The sequence below is a fragment of the Equus caballus genome, chromosome 11, assembly GCF_041296265.1.
Source record: "Equus caballus isolate H_3958 breed thoroughbred chromosome 11, TB-T2T, whole genome shotgun sequence".
In the NCBI taxonomy this organism is placed as follows: domain Eukaryota; kingdom Metazoa; phylum Chordata; class Mammalia; order Perissodactyla; family Equidae; genus Equus; species Equus caballus.
In genome coordinates, this window is record NC_091694.1 from 31,721,721 (window position 1) to 31,741,880 (window position 20,160).

The 20,160-nt window shown below is 38.5% G+C and overlaps 1 long non-coding RNA gene across 1 annotated transcript in view; it reads right to left on the bottom strand.

Moving 5' to 3' along the window:
* Window positions 1-467: 467 nt before the first annotated feature.
* Window positions 468-20,160, bottom strand: part of LOC138916259 (uncharacterized) — a 38,995-nt gene continuing 19,302 nt past the window's right edge. Inside the window, exons 3-4 of the long non-coding RNA XR_011423239.1 lie at window positions 5,342-5,521; window positions 468-926 (exon numbers count right to left, since the gene is read on the bottom strand). This is a non-coding gene — a long non-coding RNA (uncharacterized lncRNA). The remainder of the gene's footprint in view (window positions 927-5,341; window positions 5,522-20,160) is intronic.

A 20,160-nucleotide genomic window follows, 5' to 3' on the forward strand; every position in this document is an offset into this window, starting at 1 on the left:
CACAGCCTGAGGTGAAGCGTGGGGAGGAAGGATAGAGCCGAGATGCTGGAGTGGACACATCTAGGTTAGGACTTGGCCCTGAGCAGAGGATAATCTTGGGGAAGTCCCTTCCTCTCATTTCCTCACCCATCAACAGGAATAATACTACCTCACAGGAAAGACAGAACTAAGGGACACCGCTTACCAGATGCACAAAACAATATCACTTCCTTGCCCTTCTGTTTGGGGCCCTCCTTGTTCCTAGATTTCTCCCTCCCTGTCCTCTACCGACCGTTGAAGTCCAGTGTTCAAAGTGCCTCAGAGTCTAAGAAATACCCAGGGAACAGAGGCGCTCTCCTTGAGTCCCGCAACCAGGCTCTCCTGAGGGCCACTCTCCCGCACATGCACACGGCGGGAGGCAGGGCGACGGCAGCAGACACGAGGGGCACGTGGGGACGCAGAACAGGAGGAGCCCGCACAGCACATTTGGATCAAAGTGAAAAGACTCACATTATTAGGAAGAGTCATAATGGAATATTCCTCCTGACATGAGTGGGCAAAAGGGAAGGAAGTGATAAAGGGACAATGATGTGGAGGAGAACTGGAATCTCATTTTCGCGGCCGGCCCTCCATCACTCAGGCCGGGCGGGAGGTTACACTTGTGCAAATGAGCACCCGGTGCCCGCGCTGGCTCCTCTCTCGCCTCCGCAGAGAGACGGGCGAGATTCGCTTTCTCATCAGTAAGTACGTGGCGGGTCCTTCAGGAAGAGAGGTGCTCGGGGGAGGTGAAATGTCCATTATGTTGTTACAATTTCTCACCCTTTCCACTTGCTTCAATTTCTGGCTCCTCCACCTCTTGGCTTTCACCACAGTCGAGTAAATAGAATGACTCGGAGACATTCTGCGACAGCTGCCCTCAATCTCCGGTTTAATTCAGATGTTCCCTTCTGTGCAAAAAAAAAAAAAAAAAAAAAAAAAAAAAATCCCCAGGTTGATCCTGCAAGACAAATTATTTAGTTTTTTTGTTTATTCCTCCAACATCACCGCGGGGGGTGGGGGGTGGGCAGGGTGGTGTGTAAGATGAGCTGCACAGTGCCCACGGTTCAGGAGGGCAACACAAGGATGTAAATAAATGATCCCAGGATGACATGCTAAGTGCTGCCACAAAGGGCTGCATGGGGTGCTATGGGAACACTGAGAAATGAGTGACTGACGGTCACAGAAGAGTGCACACTTGAACTGAGTCTTAAAGGATGAATCAGAGTTGACCCAGATTGACAGATGGATCTGAAAACATTCTAAATGGAAAGACCCATGTGCACAAAGGTTCAGATGCACGATTGGCCTGACTTGTTGGAGAACTTGGTTGGGCTAGAATGCAGGGTATTTGGGGAAATAAGAAGAGTTGAGCTAAAGGGGTAGGTGGAAAGCTGATTAATTCATTCACCAAATATTTACTGAGCACCTACCATGCACCAGAGACCATGCTATCTGCTGGGAACACAAGGATGTGTGAGACCTCCCTGCCCTCTCAGGGCACATCCACCCTGAAGGATGCACAGGGCAAGAAGCAATGAATGCCACATCATGAGTACCTTCGGATGCTGTATGAGGGAACGTGGGCTTTCTGCGCTAGGAGATAGGAACCATTGAAAGATTTTCAACAACGGAATGTCAGGCCCATTTCAACCCTGGAGAAAGTTGGTGGGAGATAGAATGTAGAAGGGTAACACTGGGGACAAGGGACCTGGTAGGAGGCTACTCTGATAAACTCTATGGGATATGACAAAGCACTGAATTAATCAAGAGAGGTTCTTCAGGACATGATCTGGAGAGATATACCACATCCTGACTCCATAGCAAAGATCCTTCTTTTTTTTATTTTAGTAAAAGGCACATAACATAAAATTAGCCATTTTAAAGTGTACAATTCGGCAGCATTTAGTACATTCACAGAATGGTACAAGTATCACCACTATCTAGTGCTGGAACATTTTCATCACCTCAAAAGGAAACCCCATAACTATCAAGCAGTCACTTCCATTCCCCCCTCTTCCCATCCTTCGTCAACCACTAATCTGCTTTCTGTCTCTATGGATTTGCCTATTCTTGATATTTTGTATAAATGGAATCGTATAATATATGGCCTTTTGTATTTGGTTTCTTTTACTTAGAACAATGTGTCTGAGGTTCATCCACGTGGTAGCATGTACCAGGGCTTCATCCCTTTTTATAGCTGAATAATATTCCATTGTATGGATATACCACATCTTGTTTGTCCATTCATCTCTTGACGGACATTTGGGTCATTTCTACCTTTTGGCTATTCTGAATAATACTGCTATGAACATTCATGTACAAGTGTTTTTTTGAACTCCTGTTTTCAGTTCTTTGGGGTATATCCCAAGGAATGGAATTGCTGAGACCTTTCTTTTTAACTTAAATTTTTTAACTCCCGGGAAAATCTATTTTTTTGAAAATTTACAGGAAAGTTTTTTTCACCTGCCCAAGGATTAGGAATGACATGGTGGTGTTCCTTTCAGTTTGTGATTTCAGTGGGATCAGTTTCAATCCTAAACTTTTGTCCAGGGCTTGCTTCACTTTCATTAGCAAGAAGTGATCTCAAGGTGGGGCCTGGGTTTTCTGAAGTAGTTACAGAGGCAAATTGGCTAGGACTTCTTGACTTAGAGACATATGGTCAAATTTCTTGACTAAAATAGAGTTGGTATTGTCAGTCCTGATTTCCCATCTGAGGGGACCGATGTGGATAATTAGAGGCTCTCAGCTTCTGACCTCAGCACCTGCTTCAGGATACGGGATGACTATCATCCCATGGCCATTTGGAGGACAAATGCAACACTATTTCCTCCATTAACCATGGTATGGTTTTCTAGAATTGCCAACTTAAATTTAGAAATACCTTACCCCTCTTGGTTTCGTATGAGTTGGGGGAAGATAAATGCTGCCTGAATTTTTCTATCTGCACTGATGAGCCCACGTGGAAAGAACACCCTCTTTGGACCTGACAGATGGAACTGAGTTTGAATCATGCTCCTTCCTGGCTATATGACCTTGGGCAAGTTATTTAAATTCTCTGAGCCTAACTTCTTTCATTTGTGAAAGACAAGTACTAACGCCATCTGTATAAGGATGTCTAAGCTTTGGCTGAGGCCCCCAAAGGCAGAGAAAAAAACAATAGGTGGCATGTGTCCTTCTCATTCCAAAAATGAGGTGCTGGAACACATATGTGGGACTTAACAAGGAGGCGTCCTGGAACTGGTCTTGTGACTTCTATCCCCTCCCTACCTCAAAGGTCTAACAGAAGATGAAGTTGTGAATGGCAGAAGTGGAAATCAGATTTCTTTGGGTAGAGTTGTCAGGAGGTAGGAGTTATACTCTTCCCTTGAGAGACAGCTAGAGAATGTTTCTCTCTCTTGCTGCGTTTGGTGAGAAGGTTCCAAAGAAACTCTCATTCCTGAAACTGAGAATAAGGCAAGAATGCATGCTCTCACCACTCTTATCCAACATCTTACTGAAGATCCTAGCTAGTGCAATAAGGCAAGAAAAAGAAATGAAAGGCAAATAGATTGTAAAAGAAATAAAACCATATTCAAAACTGATATAATTGTCTACGTAGAAAATCTCAAATAATCTGCAAGAAAAACTACTAAAGCTAACAGGTGAGTTTGGTAAGGTTGTAAGATATAAGGTCAAAAAACAAACATCAATTGTATTTCTATATGCTAGCAATTAACAATGGGAAATTTAAGAATTTTTTTAAAGTACGTTTACAATAGCATCCCAAAACATGAAATACATAAGTATAAATGTAATAAAATATATACAAGATCTGTACAATGAAAACTATGAAACATTCATGAAATATAAAAGAAGACCTGGGGGCTGGCCCTGTGGCCGAGTGGTTAAGTTCGCACTCTGCTTCGGCGGCCCAGGGTTTCGCCGGTTCAGATCCTGGGCGCAGACATGGCACCGCTTGTCAGGCCATGTTGAGGCGGCATCCCACATGCCACAACTAGAGGGACCCACAACTAGAATAAACAACCACATACTGGGGGGATTTAGGGACAAAAAGCAGAAAAAAAAAGAAGAAGATTGGCAACAGTTGTTAGCTCAGGTGCCAATTATTAAAAAAAAGGAGCCAGGGATGCTGACCTCTTAACAAAAAGAAGACCTAAATAAATGGATGGATTATGGTTTAGAAGACTCAGTATTGTTAAGATGGCAATTCTTCTTAACTGATCTATTGATTGAGTGCAATCCCAATCAAAATATAGCAGGATTTTTTTGTAGAAACTGACAAGTTAAATCTAAAATTTATATAGAAAGGCAACAGACCTAGAACAGGCAAAAGAATTTTAAAAAAGAAGAACAAAATTGGGGAACTCACTATCTGATTTCAAGGCTTACTATAAAGCTAGTGTAACCAAGACAGTGTGGTTTTGTCAAAAGGATATACGCAGATCAATGAGACCAAACAGTCGCGAGGTAGACCCATATCTATATAGTTAGTTGATTTCCAACAAAGGTACAGGCAAGTCAATGGAGAAAGGATAGTTTTAGAATAAGGATGTTGAAACAATTACAAGTTTATATGCAAAAGTGAACCTTTATCTGCACCTTGTACCATATACAAAATTTAACCCCAAATGGGTAATAGACATCAATGTAAAGCCCAATACTGTAAAACTTCTTAAGGGAAATGTAAGAGGAAATCATTGTGATCTTGAGTTTGGCAAAGATTTTGTAGTTACCAAACTAAAAAGTTGATCCATGAAAGAAAAACTAATGTATTAGACTTCATCAAAATTGAAAACTTCCACTCTCTGAAAGACACTGTTAAGAAAACGAAAAGCCACAGACTTGGAGAAGATGTTGAAAAACACCTATCTGATCCAGAATATATAAAGAGCTCTCAAAACTCCATAAAAAGAAAATAAACTACCCAATTAAAAAATAGGCAAAGATTTGAATCAATGCTTCATCAAAGACGATATGGCAAATAAGCACACGAAAAGATTCTCAGCATCATTAGTTATTAAGAAAATGCAAATTCAAACTATTAGATACCACTACAGACCTATTAAAATAGCTAAGATTTTTTTAAAAATTGATAATAGCAAGTGCTGAAAAGGTTTGGGGCAGCTGGACCTTTCACACGGTGCCAGTGGGAATGCAAAATGGCACAGCTGCCGTGGAAAACTGTTTGATAGTTTCTTATAAGGCAACCCAGCAATCCCACAATCTCTGCAAGGAACAAGGAGATCTCAGTAGGAAGAGGCGGAGGGAATACTGTCAGGCACCCAGCCGAGGGGGATCATGAGAAGTTAGTCTACAGACCTACCACCTGGGTCAATGGATTCCATTGTAGGGTCCAGGAGGGGAGCCCAGAGGGCCCCATGGAAGCCCGAGAGAATTGTCAGCTCTAGGCATCTGCTCCAGCAGCACCATTGTCAGATCAAACTTTTCCTGCCCTTGACCTTTCGCCGCTCTTCCTCTTTGTCCTAGAGGAGCCAAAGGGAACCTAGTGAGGAGAGTGGAGGTAATGGGAGAGACTGTTAAGGGAAAATCATCAGGCAAATCTCCCATGAATTTCTGGAAGCTCCAGTCCAGGAAATCAGTTTCTACAATTCAGTAAGTAAGTAAATGAAAGTCATTTTTTTTTCTTTTAGATAAACATGAATTATTCACCAAAGACCTAAATTCTATTCTATTATACCTTCAAATTTATCAAGGAGAAAAAAACTTTTTTCCTTTTTGTCTCCATGTCTGGAGGGGAAGTGTGACCTCACCTTGCTCACTAGCACAAACACTGAGTGTAATGGTCCCCTTTGATTGTGGGCGACGGTGAACTGACCATGGGCCAAGGTTCTAAACAGTGTGGTTATTTACCACTTCTTGCATCTGTCATGAATAATAATATTCTTATGCCTGAAAGTGGCAAATCTTCCTCACCAACAGAGAGAAAAATAAACAACTTTTTGTGATGATCTTAATGTCAGTTTACATTCCTTTAAAAGGATGTTAGTAGTCTAATCAACTTATTTGCTCATTCTGAAGTCTGACCTTAACATGAAAGAGAGGGGGTAAAGTTCTTTCTGAACCTGGTTGGGGAGGGAGTAAAGACGAGATGGCAACGAGGTCAAGCAGTTAAAGCCAAGGAAGATTCGAGCCCATGGCTTAATTGTGCTCCTGTGTAAGTTACTCCATTTTCTCCAAGGACTTGTTAGTCCTTCATGACAAGGGTCTTCTACAGGCTCAGTCACTCTTGGAGGTGACTGGGATGTCATTAGCCGAACTGAAGAAGGTGACTCCAACCCCCAGGAGAGAGGGCCCTCAGGTGTCTGAGCTCATGCCACTGGGAGACTGCAACAGTGTTTGTCAACCCAAGCAGTGATGTCAGACTTAATTTTGCTGTCAAGAGCTTCTTAACCCTGTGATGAAATGCATCCCAGAACCTCAGTTACTCATGTTGTTGTGATTGTCATCCCTGAGATCCGGTCTTTCGTGATAATCTTTCATGACACTGGGTACAGCTGCCCCCCACTCCCTACCCCTCTGGTGAAGGACGACGGGCTTGGTCTGTGTTGGCATCAAGGTAATCCATGACTTTCTCTCTTAGTGTTGATTTATCTCCCCTGAAATTTGGCTTCAGACTTAGCATGGGAAAGAGAAAAAAGTCAAAATCCTCTCACCTACGTGTACCCTGAGTGCATCTAGGTGCATCCTAAATACTCGTATTAATTTTAGTCCTCATTGCTCAGCTGGTACAACAATTATTGGGTTACTTTCCTGTGTCCCTGTAGTAGCTAGGACTCCTTTTTGCACGTGTGAGAAAACCCAACTTGAGCCTCATGTGACTGAAAAGGCCAGGCGTTGGGGAGAGTTTTAGACGTGGGTGGATCCGAGGGTTTAAATCAAGGCTTTGGGACTCCCTCTCCAATGTCTCGTTAGCCTCATACCTAAACCAGTCACCGCATCCAGGAGGATGGAATACAGAGAATGGCCAGGTCTGGCTCAGTTCCTCAGTCCATGAACCCAGGACTAGGTAGTCAGCTGCAAGTGAACCACAGGACCAGATGTGAGGGGGGAAGCTCTGAAAGGAAAACCAGGGTGTTGTTATCTAAAGGAAAGGCATTGGATCATGGGCAGAAAAACTATAGCTGTTAAGAGAAAATCTTGGTCCTGTCTTTTCTGAACTCTGCAAGCTTGGGCAAGTTATTAAATGTTGCCATGCTCAGTTTCCTCTTTTTTTTTTTTTTGAGGAAGATTAGCTCTGAGCTAACATCTGCCGCCAATGCTCCTGTTTTTGCTGAGGAAGATTGGCCCTGAGCTAACATCTGTGTCCATGTTCCTCCACCTTATACGTAGGATGCCTTCCGCAGCATGAGCAGTATATAGGTCCACACCTGGGATCGGAACTGGCGAACCCTGGGCCGCTGAAGTGGAACATGCGAACTTAACCACTGTGCCACCAGGCTGGCCCCCTCATTTTTAAACTTGGGAAAATAATCCATACTCAAGGATGTCAAAGGATTAAATGAAGTAATCTATGTAAAGTCTTAGTGCAAATAGTAAACACTCAGTTAAATGTCATTTGTTACAGTAATAATAATAATCACATCAATTATTATTACTTTCATTATTAAAGCTCACTGATATATAATAAATTAATATCTGTATTTCTGGTATCTAGCATAATGCCTAACACCTAGTAAATACACAACAAATGCGTGTAGAACAAATGAATGAATGAATAAGGACACACAAAACCTTGAAATCATCACATTATCTCTGATTATAAAGAAAATATGCATAGGTTAGATTAATTTCATTTTAGGTTTATTAATTTAGGTTAATTCTATTGTTTTGAAATATAGCATACATATAGATGAACAAATAGAACATGTAAGTACATGCTAAAGAATAATAATGGGATGAGACCCAAGTGACAGCAGCTAGGTCAAGAATGAAAATTGGTGGCCTTCCCCAACTGGAATCACCTCTACCCCAACAGAGGTAACCATTATCCTAATGATTTGTGATATTATTCTCTTGTTTTACTTTATAGCGTTACCAATTGTGTATCTATCCCAAAGTAATATAGTTTAGTTTTATCTCTTTTTTTAACTTTATAGACATCAAATCATACTGCATGTATTCATTTCTATTTGGCATCTTTTGGCTCAACATTGTACTTTGAGATTCTTCTGTGTTGATGATGAAGCTGTAGCCCACTCCTTTTCAGTGGTATGCAGTATTCCATTGTATGAACATATGTGTTAACATGTACATATGTTAATAGACATTTGAGTGTTCCCGGTATCACTAGTCTGAACATTCCTTACCTTTCTTCTGACACGTGTGGGAGAGCTTCTCTAGGCTTTACACCTAAGAGGGGAATTACTGGTTTGCAAGGTATGTACATATTCGATTTTACTTGATAGTAAACTTTTCCCAAAGTGCTTTTATCAATTTACACTCCCACCTGCAGTGGATGAGCAGTGAGTGACCTATTGCTAAACACTCTGTGCAGTTGTTATTATCAAAATGAATTCTCCAATCACATGTGTGTGTGACGAGATCGCTGTGTGATTTTAGTCAGAGGTCAAGTCTCTCTTCATATGTTTATTGGTCATTCAAGTTTTCTCTTCCATAAAGTCTGTAAAATTCAAGTCTTTTGCTCATTTTGGGGAGATCATTTTTTTGTTTCTTTATAAATTCATAACAGTTATTTATATATCCTGGATATTTGTCCTTCAACAGTTACATATGTTAAAAACATAGTCTCCCAATTTTGGCGTACCTTTTTATCCTCTTAGTGGTGTCTTTTGATTTACAGAAGTTCTTATAATAAAGACTAATTTATCAGTCTTTGCCTCTATGTTTTACGTTTTGTGGTGGGTCCTACTTAAGAAATCCTTCCTGCCCTTCATCACACATATATTTTCCTGTTATCCTCTAAGATCTTTATAGTTTTGCCTTTCACACTTAGTTGTTAATTCACCTGCAATTGATTTTTGTATACGGTGTGAGGTAGAGGACAAATGTTTATGAATTATAGTTAACCAATCATCTCAGCATCTTTTATTGAAAACTTCAGTGTTTTCTTGCTGTGCCAAGGTGACAACTCTGTCATACATCAAGGGTTCACAGTTGTGTGGGTCTTTTTTGGAAAGGGGTTTCTCTGTTTTTTTTCTAGTCTGTTTTTGGGGTTTTTATTTTTGCTAGGAAAGATTCTCCCTGAGCTAACATCTGTTACCAACCTTCCTCTCTTTTTTTCCTGCCCAAAGCCCCAGTTCATAGTTGTATTTTCTAGTTGTAGGTCCTTCTAGTTCTTCTATGTGAGCCACCACCACAGCATGGCTACTGACAGAGGAGTGGTGTGGTTCCATGCCCAGGAACTGAACCTGGGCTGCTGAAGTGGAACACACCAAACTTTAACCACTAGGCCATCAGGGCTGGCTCTTTTGAAAAATTTTTTGGCTCAATTCAATACCATGATCTCTTAACTAAAATAACTTTATAAATGTCTTGATATCTGACATCTCATAAGGCGAGTCACTCAAACTTATCCTCTTCTTTCTAAAGTATCTTGGTTATTCTACACCATTTACACTTTAATATAAATTTATTTTGCTTTTTATTTTTTTGATTATGTTTTATTGAATTTTACATACACAGAAAAGTGCAGACATCCTAAGTGCAGAGCTCAGTGATCACAAACTGAACAAATCTATGTAACTACTAACCTGATCAAGAAATAATAGATCAAAACACATGAAACTGCTCTTACTATAAGTAAAAAAAAAATAAAGGTTTAATATATGCCATGAAGGATTCACTATATACAACTGGTCTCCCACGATAAACAACTAGGAAACCAGACAAAATATATTAAACAACTATTTCCAGATATTAGACACTGGGCAGAATAGACTGTGGTCTCTGAGAGAAAGCAGACAGGTGAGGTAAGCCCCACGGTTGCCCCAGCTCCCTGACTGTGGACAGGTTCCAGCTGAAGCTCAAGGACGGGGAACCCAAAGAGAGTCTGGCACTTCCACTGAACTGAGAGGACAGATATCAGAGTTCAGGGAAGCTGAGGCACCTAGAACTTACAAGGCAGAGAACTGGAGAGGAGGAAGCTGCAGAGAGGGAGAGGGAGAGAGAGAGGGAGATCCAGGGATTCACAGTGATGTCTTCACACATCCTTGGGTGAAAACTGATCAGTGCATGTATGTGGTGGAATTCTACAAGGCTGCTCTAGAGAGCAGTAGGCCAAACCATTTCAGGAGCTCACACAGGACTGGGAGTAGTTCATGTTCCCACTAGCCAGGGCAGTGATGCCTGTAATACATTGTGAAAATTAACTTTATATGTCCAGTTGGATGGTATTTTTGGATGAGGTTCACATTTAAATTGGTAGACTATGGGTAAAGCAAATTGCCCTCCATAATGTGGGTGGGCCTCATCCAATCAGTTGAAGGCCTGAATAGAATTTAAAAACTAGCATCCCTGAGCAAGAGAGAATTCTCCAGCAGATTGCCTTTGAACTTCATCTGCACTGTCAGCTCTCCTGGGTCTCTAGGCTGCCAGCTTTTGGACTGGAACTCCATAATTATCTTTCCTGAGTCTCCAGCTTGCCAACCCACACTGCAGACTTTGAACTTCTCTTCTGGAACTATGCATGTCAAAAGTCAATGGGGCAATATCTCTAAATTACTGATAGAAAAAATACCTGCCAACCTAAAATTCTATTGCTAAGCAAAATATCTTTCTGAAGAATAAAGACTTAAATAAATGAAGAAGAAATAAATAAATAACTTAAACAAACAAACAAATAAATAAAGGCTTAAATAAGTAAAGACTTAAATAAGTGAAGAATAAATAGAGACTTTTATCAGAGGTACCAAAGCTGAGAGAAATCATCACAGGCAAATCTGTGCTACAAGAACTATTAAAAATTCTTCAGGCAGAAGAAAAATGATACCAGCTGAAAATTAGGATCTATACAAAGAAGTAAAGAGTGCCAGAAATGGTAAATATATGGGAAAATATAACAGACTTTTTCCCCTTAAGTTTTAATCTCTTTAAAAATAATTACTTAAAGCAAAAAAAAAAAAAGGTATTGTGGGATTTATAGTATATATGGAAGTAAATGATATGACAAAAATAGCACCAGACGGGAGGAGGAATATGGAAGTATACTGTTGTAAGGCTCTTACAGTAAATGTGAAGTGAATCAATATTATTTGAGGACAGACTGTAAGTTAAAGATGTATATTAAAAATTCCAGATCAATCACAAAAAAATAATTAAGAGGTATACCTAAGATGACAATAGTGGAAATTAAAATGTAATCATTAAAACATACTTTAGCAATTCAAAAGAAAACAGGAGAATAGACTCAAAAGAACAAAGAGAAGATGATACAAATAGAAGACATATAGCAAGATAGGAGATTTAAACCCAATCATATTGATAATTACATTAAATATAAATGGTGAACACTCCAGCTGAAAGGCAGAGATTTTCAGATTGAGGGGGAAATGAAGATCAAAATATGCTGTCTACAAGAAACCCTCTTAAATATAAAGACGTAGATAGGCTAAGAGTAAACAGATAAAAGAAGAAATACCATGAAAAAACATTAATATCAGATAAAATAAACTTCAGAATATGAAGCAATACCAGATATTAGTAAGGACATTTCATAATGATACAGGACATAACAAAATCAAGAGGACGTAATAATCCTAAATCTGTATGCAACTAATCAAATAGCTTCAAAATACATGAATAAAAAACTGATGGAATTTAAATGAAGTAAACAAACCTACAATTATAGTTGGAGAATTCAACATTCCTCTAGTAGCAATTGAGGAACAAGTAGACAGAAAATCAGTAATGATGTGGAAGTGTGTAGATATAGAAGTATAGAATGATATAGAAGTGATGATATCAAAACACTCCATCCGAAAACAGCAGAATATACATTTTTTTCAAGTACACGTGGAACATTCACCAAAGGTAAAATGTATTTTGGGCCATAAAGCAAGCCTTCATAAAATTTAAAAAGTTATACATTGTGGGATTTTTTTTTACTACAGTGGAATTAAACTAGAAATCAATAACAGAAAGATACAAGGGAAATTCCTAAGCATTTGGTGATTAAACAATACCCTTCTAAATAACCCACAGGTCAAAGAGGAAACCAGAATGGAAATTAGAAAATATTTGAAGTGAGCAAAATGAAAATACAACATACAAAATTCTGTGGAAACCAGCTAAAGCAGTGCTTAGAGGGAAGTATACAACATTAAATATTTATGTTAGAAAAGAAGAAAGGTCTCAAACAATTACCTAAGCTTCCACCTTAAGAAACCAGAAAAAAAAAAGGAGCAAATTAAATCCAACATAAGCAGAAGGAAGGAATTAATAAACATGAGACCATAAATTGCTGATATGCAATGTGAAGAAACAATAGAGAAAAATCAATGAAACCAGAAGCTGATTCTTTGAGAAGATCAATAAAATCGGTGAACTAGCCAGAACAAAGAAGGAGAAGGGGGGGAGGGGGAGGAGAAGAAGAAGAAGACATCAATTATCAACATCAGGAATAACAGTATTGAGAGTACAAGATATCCTATGGACACTAAAGGATAATACAGGAATATCATGCCAATAAAATTCAAGTATTTAAATGAAATGGACAAATTCCTTAAAGGACATGAACAGCCAAATTACAGTCAAAAAGAAATAGATCATCTGAACAGCTCTAAATCTATTAAAGAAATGTGTACTTAAAATTTTCCCATAAAGAAAGCACCTAGATAATGTCACTAACAAATTGTAACAAACACTTAAGGAAAAAATATTACTGATCATACACAATCTCTTTCAGAAAATAAAAGGTAAAAGAATCCTTCCCAAGTCATTTTATGAGGCCAGCATTGCCATGCTACCAAAACTAGACAAAAACATTATGAGAATAGAAAACTATAGACCAATATTCCTCATGAACACAGAAACAAAAATCTTCAAGAAAGACTTACTTAGCACATTGAATTCAACAAGATGCAAAAAGGATACTACATCATGATCAAGTGGGGTTTATCCTGAGAATGCAAGATTAGTTTAACCTTCAAAAATCAATCAGCGTAATCCATATTAACACAGTGAAAAAGAATGGCCATATGGTCACCTAAATAGGAAAAACATTTCACAAAATCCAACATCCATTCATGATCAACATTCTCAGCAAAGTGGGAATAAAAAAGAACTCTCTTAACCTGATAAATGGTATCTTCAAAAAAATCTACAGCTAACATCACACCTAAAGGCGAGATGTTGAATGCCTTCCTCCTAAGATTGGGAAAAGGCAAGTATGTCTGCTCTTACCAATTCTATTCAACATTTTAATGGTGGCAAGAGAAAATGTCAAGAGAAAAATAAAAGGCATACAGATTGGAAAGGAAGAAATAAAACTGCCTTTATTCACTGATAACATGATTATCTGCATAGAAAATCTTAAGGAATCCACGGAAAAGCTACCAGAACTAATGTGAGTTCAAAGGTCGCAGAATTCAAGTTCAATATACAAAAGTCACTTGTATTTCTATATGCTTAGCAATAAAAAATTAAAAATCCTGAGGGGATTTTGATTGGGATTAAATTGCTTCTATAAATCACTTTGAAGGGAACTGACATCTTTACTAACTTGACTCTTGCAACCCATGAACATGATATAACCTTCCACATATGTAGATCTTTTAAAATATTTAGCAATAATGGTTTATAGTTTCTGTGTAGAACTCTTGCATTTCTAATGAAGACTCATTCCTAGGTTTTTTATGTTTTCTGATGCTATTGTAAATATTATCTTTTAAAATTTCATTTCAACTTTCTTACCGTTAGATTATAGAAATTCAATTGGTTTTTGCAATATTTACTTTTGTATCTAGCAATTTTACTAAACTGACATTAATAGTGTGTGCATATTCTTTTGGATTTTCTATGTCTACAACGATGTTGTCTGCAAATATCGACAGCTTCTTCCTTTATAATACTTAAACCATTAATTTCTTTTTCTTGCCTTATTGCATTGATTAGGACCTCCACTATGGTATTTTTGATAGATAGCCTTTATCATGTTAAGGAAGTTTCCTTTCATTCCATGTTTTCTCAGGGGTTTTTTAAATCAAGAATGAATGTTGAATTTTATCAAATGCCGCTTCTGAATTTATAGCTAATGATCATATGATCTTTCTCCTTTGTTAGGTTGCTTTGCTCATGATGGATTATGTTTTTCATACATTGCTGATTAAGATTACTAATATTTTGTTCATGATTTTTGAGTCTATGCTCGTGAGAGAGATTTGCCTGAAATTTTTCTTTCTTATGCTGTCAGGTTTGGGCATCAAGTTAATACTAGATTCATAAAATTAGTTGAGGAAATGGGAGCTCTTTTTTTTTTTTGGTGAGGAAGATTGGCTGAGCTAACATCTGTCGTCAATCTTCCTCTTATTGCTTGAGGAAGATTGTCGCTGAGCTAATATCTGTGCCAATTTTCCTCTATTTTGCGTGTAGAACACTGCCACAGCATAGCTTGATGAATGATGTGTAAGTCCATGCCTGGGATCCAAACCCGTGAAACCCAGGCCTCCAAAGCAGAACGCACAAACTTAACCACTATACCAGCGGGCCAGCACAAGGGAGTTCTTTTTTTAATCCTCCAAAACAACTTGTATAAGATTATAATTATTTATTCTTTGAATGCCTGGAACTCAGTAGTGATGCCATCGGGGCCCAGAGTTTAATATGTAGGAAGGTTTTAATTTACACATTCAATTTCTTACATGGTTCTAGGATTGTTCAGGGTTTCTGTTTCTTGAGTCAGTTAGATTTTGCTGAGAATGTGTCTGTCTCTTATAAGATTTCAAATTTAGTGACATAAAAACTTTCAACAATGTCCTCTTATTATTTAGTTTCAATGTCTATTGTCTCCATATTTATATCACTATTTTATTCCTGATATTGTTTGCGCTTTTTCTCTTTATTTCTTGGTCAGTCTTACCAGAGGTTTGTTGCTAAGTCTTTTCAGAGGACCAACGTTTGGCTTTGTTAATCTTCTCTAGTGTGTTTATTTCCTATTTCATTAATTTCTACTCTTACCTTGATTATTTCCTTTCATACCTTTCTTGAGTTTATTTTGCTGATCTGTTTTTAACTTCATAGAATGGATGCCTAGCACATTACATCATATTTTAGGCCACGCATTTCTCTCAGTGTTATTATTTTTTTTTTGCATAAGATTTTAGACCATACATTTCTTTCTTATAGAGCATTATTTAGCTCTATCCCAAAGTTTTTCTATGTATTTTCATTATAGTTCAGTTCTTAATATTCTCTAATTTCCACTATGTTTTTCTTCTTTGATTCCCTGGTTATTTGAACACGTATTTCTGAATTTCTAAGTATATGGCAGTGGTGGTGGATGGAGGGGTTCTATTAACTTTTTATGATTGTCAGAGAATGTTGTCTGTGTGATTTCAGTCCTTAAGAAATGTATTGAGGGGCTGGCCTGGTGGCGTAGCGGTTAAGCTCACGTACTCCATTTCAGTAGCCCCAGGTTCACCAGTTCAGATCCTGGGCGTGGACCTGCATACCACTCATCAAGCCATGCTGTGGCAGGGGGCCCACATATAAAATAGAGGAAGATGGGCACAGATGTTAGCTCAGGGCTAATCTTCCTCAAAAAAAACAAAAAAAGAAATGCATTGAAATTTGCTTTATGACCCGCTATACAGTCAACTCTCGTAAATGTTCTGTGTGTACTTGAAAAGAATGTGTTTTTGCAGTTGGGGGTATGGTGTTTGAAATATGTCCGTGTGGCAGTGAAAACGTGCTATTTGGCTCTTCTGCTAAATATGTCTATGGTGGTCACGAACATGTGCGACTCAGCTCTCCTGCTGTGGGGAGCCTAGTGGCCTGGAGCCGTACCTGCTACTCCTCTGGATGCACCAACACGTTTGTGCTGAGACCACTCTCCCCCCGGGCGGCTCCCAGCCAATATCTGAGCAGGGCAGAGGTACTAGTGCAGGCACGTCCCTCTGGGATGTAAGACTCCTCCAGGGGACAACTTTGGCACAAGGCCACCCCATCCGTCTGGCCAAACCATTGGTAGACCCGCACTGTAATCTGAGACTCTTCCTACTCAGCTCTCCTTCCTCCTTCCATTCCTTTCAGACCCGCTTTGTGGTCAGAAGGCTCCCTGCCTAGTCCTGCTTCCTTCTCTTTATTCTTCACAGGCAGTTTCCCCAATAAACCTCTGGCACGTCTAATCCCATCTTGGCATCTGTTTCCTGAACGGACATAATATCCATTAGGTCAGTCGTATTAAATGTGTTGTTCAAATCTTCTATATTCTTGCTGATGATTTTTTTACTGTTTGTTCTACCAGTTACTGGAAAAGGTGGGTTAAGTGTCCCATTATGATTTGCTGATTTGTTTATTTCTCTCGGTAATTGTCAATTTTTGCTTAATATATTTGGAAAGTTATTGAATGTGTAAATTTGACATTACGTCTTCCTGTGCAACTGAATTGCTTAACATCGCGAAGTAACTCTCTTTGTCTCTAGCAACACTTTTTATCTTAAGTCTATTTTGCTTAATATTCAGATAGCTAAACCCAGTACACCTTTTCTTAGTGCGTCTTTTTCCATCCTTTCACTTTCAAACCCTCTGTATACTCTTCCTTAACTATGTTTCTTATGAGCAGCATATGGTTAGATTTTTTAAAAAATTTATTCTGGCAAGCTTTGTATTTTAAGTGGAGCATTTAATTCATTTATGTTTGTCATAATTGTTAATATTTTAGGTTTATAGCCAACATGATTTTTGTTTTATTTCTATTTTTCCCACAAGTTCAATTTCTGTTTCTGTCCTTTCTTGCCTTCTTTTAGACTGATTTGCTGTTTTTCCATTTCTATGTTTTTCTTCCACTGGTTTAAGAACGCTCTTTCTACTCTGTAAGTGGTTGCTCTAGAAATAGCTGCAAATAACTTATCAAAATGAAAGTTACTCAATAATTTTACTCTTTTTCTGAAAACTGTAAAAACCTTACAGCTTCCATTTACACCTTCCTGACTTATATGCTATTATTGTTGTGCCTTTTAATTCTACCAATTTTTGTTTCAAAACCCCACAAGTCTAATATTATTGTTGCTTTATACACTCAATATTTCACCTATTGTTCGCTTTCCGTGTGCTTCATTCCCTCTTGATCCTCACACCTTCCATCAGGACTAATTCTTCTTCTCCCAGAAGTGAAGGTTTATTGGTACCAATTTCTCTCAGTTTTTGTTTGTCTGAAAATGAATTTTCCCCTTTCATTGTGGATATAGAATTGAAAATGACAATTATTTTCTCTCAGCACACTGAAGATATCATAATTGTCTTTTTAAAAATTACTTTATTGAGGTCATATTGGCTTATAACATTGTGTACATTTCAGGTGTACATTATTATATGTCAGTTTCTATGTAGCGTGCATCATGTTCACCACTGATAGTCTAGTTTTTATCTGTCATCATACACGTGTGCCCCTTTACCCCTTTCACCCTCCCCCACCTCTTTCCTGTCTGGTAACCACTAATCAGTTCTCCTTGTCCATGTGTTTATCTTCCACATATGAGTGAAATCATATGGTGTTTGTCTTTCTCTGTCTGGCTTATTTTGTCTAACATAATACCCTCAAGATCCATCCATGTTGTCGCAAATGGCACGATTTTGTCTTTTTTACGGCTGAAGAGTATCCCCTTGTATATAGATACACCCAACTTCTTTATCCATTCATCTGTTGATGGGCACTTGGGTTGCCTCCACGTCTTGGCTATTGTGAATAATGCTGAACTTAGGGATGCATAGATCTCTCTGAATTGTTGATTTCGTGTTCATTGGATAAATACCCAGTCATGGGATAGCTGTATCGTATGGTATTTCTATTTTTAATATTTTGAGAAATCCCCGTACTGTTTTCTGTAGTGGCTGCGCCAGTTTGCGTTACCATCAAGAATGTATAAGGGTTCCCTTTTCTCCACATCCTCTTCAACATTTGTCATTTCTTGTCTTGTTAATTATAGCCATTCTGACAGGTGTAAGATGATATCTCATTGTAGTTTTGATTTGCATTTCCCTCATAATTAGTGATGTTGATTTCTGTTCCTGCTAATGAGTAGTAAGTCACTCCTTTAAAAATAATCTATCTTTTCTCTCTCACTGCTCTCAAGATATTTTCTTTGTCTTTAGTGTTCTGCTATTTCACCATGACGGAGATCTCTCTCTCTCTCTCTGTCTCTATCTCTGTCTCTACCTCTATCTCTATTTCCTGCTTGGGATCCTTTGGATTTCTTGACCCTGTGAGTTGATGTATTTCATCAGTCCTGAAAATTTTCAGTTATTGTGTCTTCAGATATTGCCTCTGCCTCATCCTCTTTCTCCTCTCTTTTGGGACTTTGATTAAATGTTTGTTAAAATTCTTAACCTATCCTTCATGTCTTTTTTTCCTTTTCCATGTTTTCTTTTCTTTGTATCTCTATGCTGACTTACAGAAATGTTTTTCAGATAAGTCTTCCAGTTCATCACTCTCTTCACATGTGATTATTTTAGTAAATCTGTCCACTGAGTTCTTTTTTTCTAGAATTTCTTTTGGCTCTTTTTCAAAATTGCTTGATAATTTTTTTAGGGTGTCTTTTTCTTGTATGTAGTTTCATGCATGGATTTTATTTTTATTAAACATATTAAACATGGATATTGTATAGTCTTCATCTTATTAATCCAGGACCGGAAGTTATTGCATGTTTGTTGCAACTATCCGCTGCTTCTTGCTTCGTTCTTAGTGCCTTATTCCATTGTGTGTTGACTTCCTTCCTTCTTTCCTTTCTTTCTTTCTTTCTCTCTCTCTTTCCCTCTTTTAACTTTAACCTGATCGTTTTCCTTGACGTGTCGTATGTGGGAATACTTTGAGGTCTAGGACAAATGTGGCTTCCTCTGCAGAGGATTCACTTTTGCTTCTGCCAGGTGTTGGAGGCGTTACTCTCTCCTGGGATGACTCCAGTTACATTCTGTACTTGTGGTATTCAGACCATTCAGACAGTATGGGTTGTTTACTATAAATGGTGTCATGGACAGCTTGAGGTTTGAAGGTTTTGTGGTGATTCCTGGCACGTGTGTCTACACAGACACACACCTTATCCTTTCCAGTGCAAAGTTGGAAGGAGATTTTTCTTGCAATCTCCAGGATGCTGTGGGAAGTGTTTCCAAATTCACCCTTACACTAAGGGCATAGCCTTTGGCCATGTCCCATCCTTGTGCTGGAAGATCTCTTATTAGACTCCCCATCTTGGGCAGACCTGGGGCTTCAGCTCCTATTTCACAAGTCTTATGAGGCCATGAATACCAAAGTTCAAGTTCACCAGGTTCAGCAAATGCTTTCAGAGTGCTGCACTCTACTTACTTCTCTGGGCTCCATCTCACTCAATCCTTGGACTAAGATTTCTTAACTTTTATACTCATTCATTGATGCTTTTAAGAAATCATTTTTAATCCAGAATTTTTAGTTGTTTTCAGCAAGTATATTGATTCACTTGCTGTGTTTTCAGAAATGGGACTGGGTTTTATAAAAAAAAGAAAACACTTGTGTTTTATAATTTAATAGTCTTCATTTAAATAGCTCAGATGTACAGTATCCACTGAAAATCCACTGTAGTTTTTGTAAATTAATCATACTGTGTACTTGAGAAGTGCTTTCAACATTTCAAATTGCTTTCACATGTATCTGTGGTTCTCAAAGGGGGTGGTACTGCCCTTCAGGGGAGTTTTGAAAATTTGAAGGAGTTGTTTGGGTTGTCATTATGAATGGGGCCATTATGGGCATTTAGTGGGGAGCCGGGGATGCTAGCCTCCTTCAACGCATAAGATAGTCCTGCCCAAAGGATAATTGTCCTGTGTCTTATGTGACTTTTGAATGTCCTCCGACATTGAGAGACTGAACATTTGGTGATATTGCAAGATAGGAGATATTTTTCCTCATACCTTATCACATGTCATAAAATAGGGAATTATTTTAACACCATACTCCTCAATAAGGCCCAGCTCATTTGT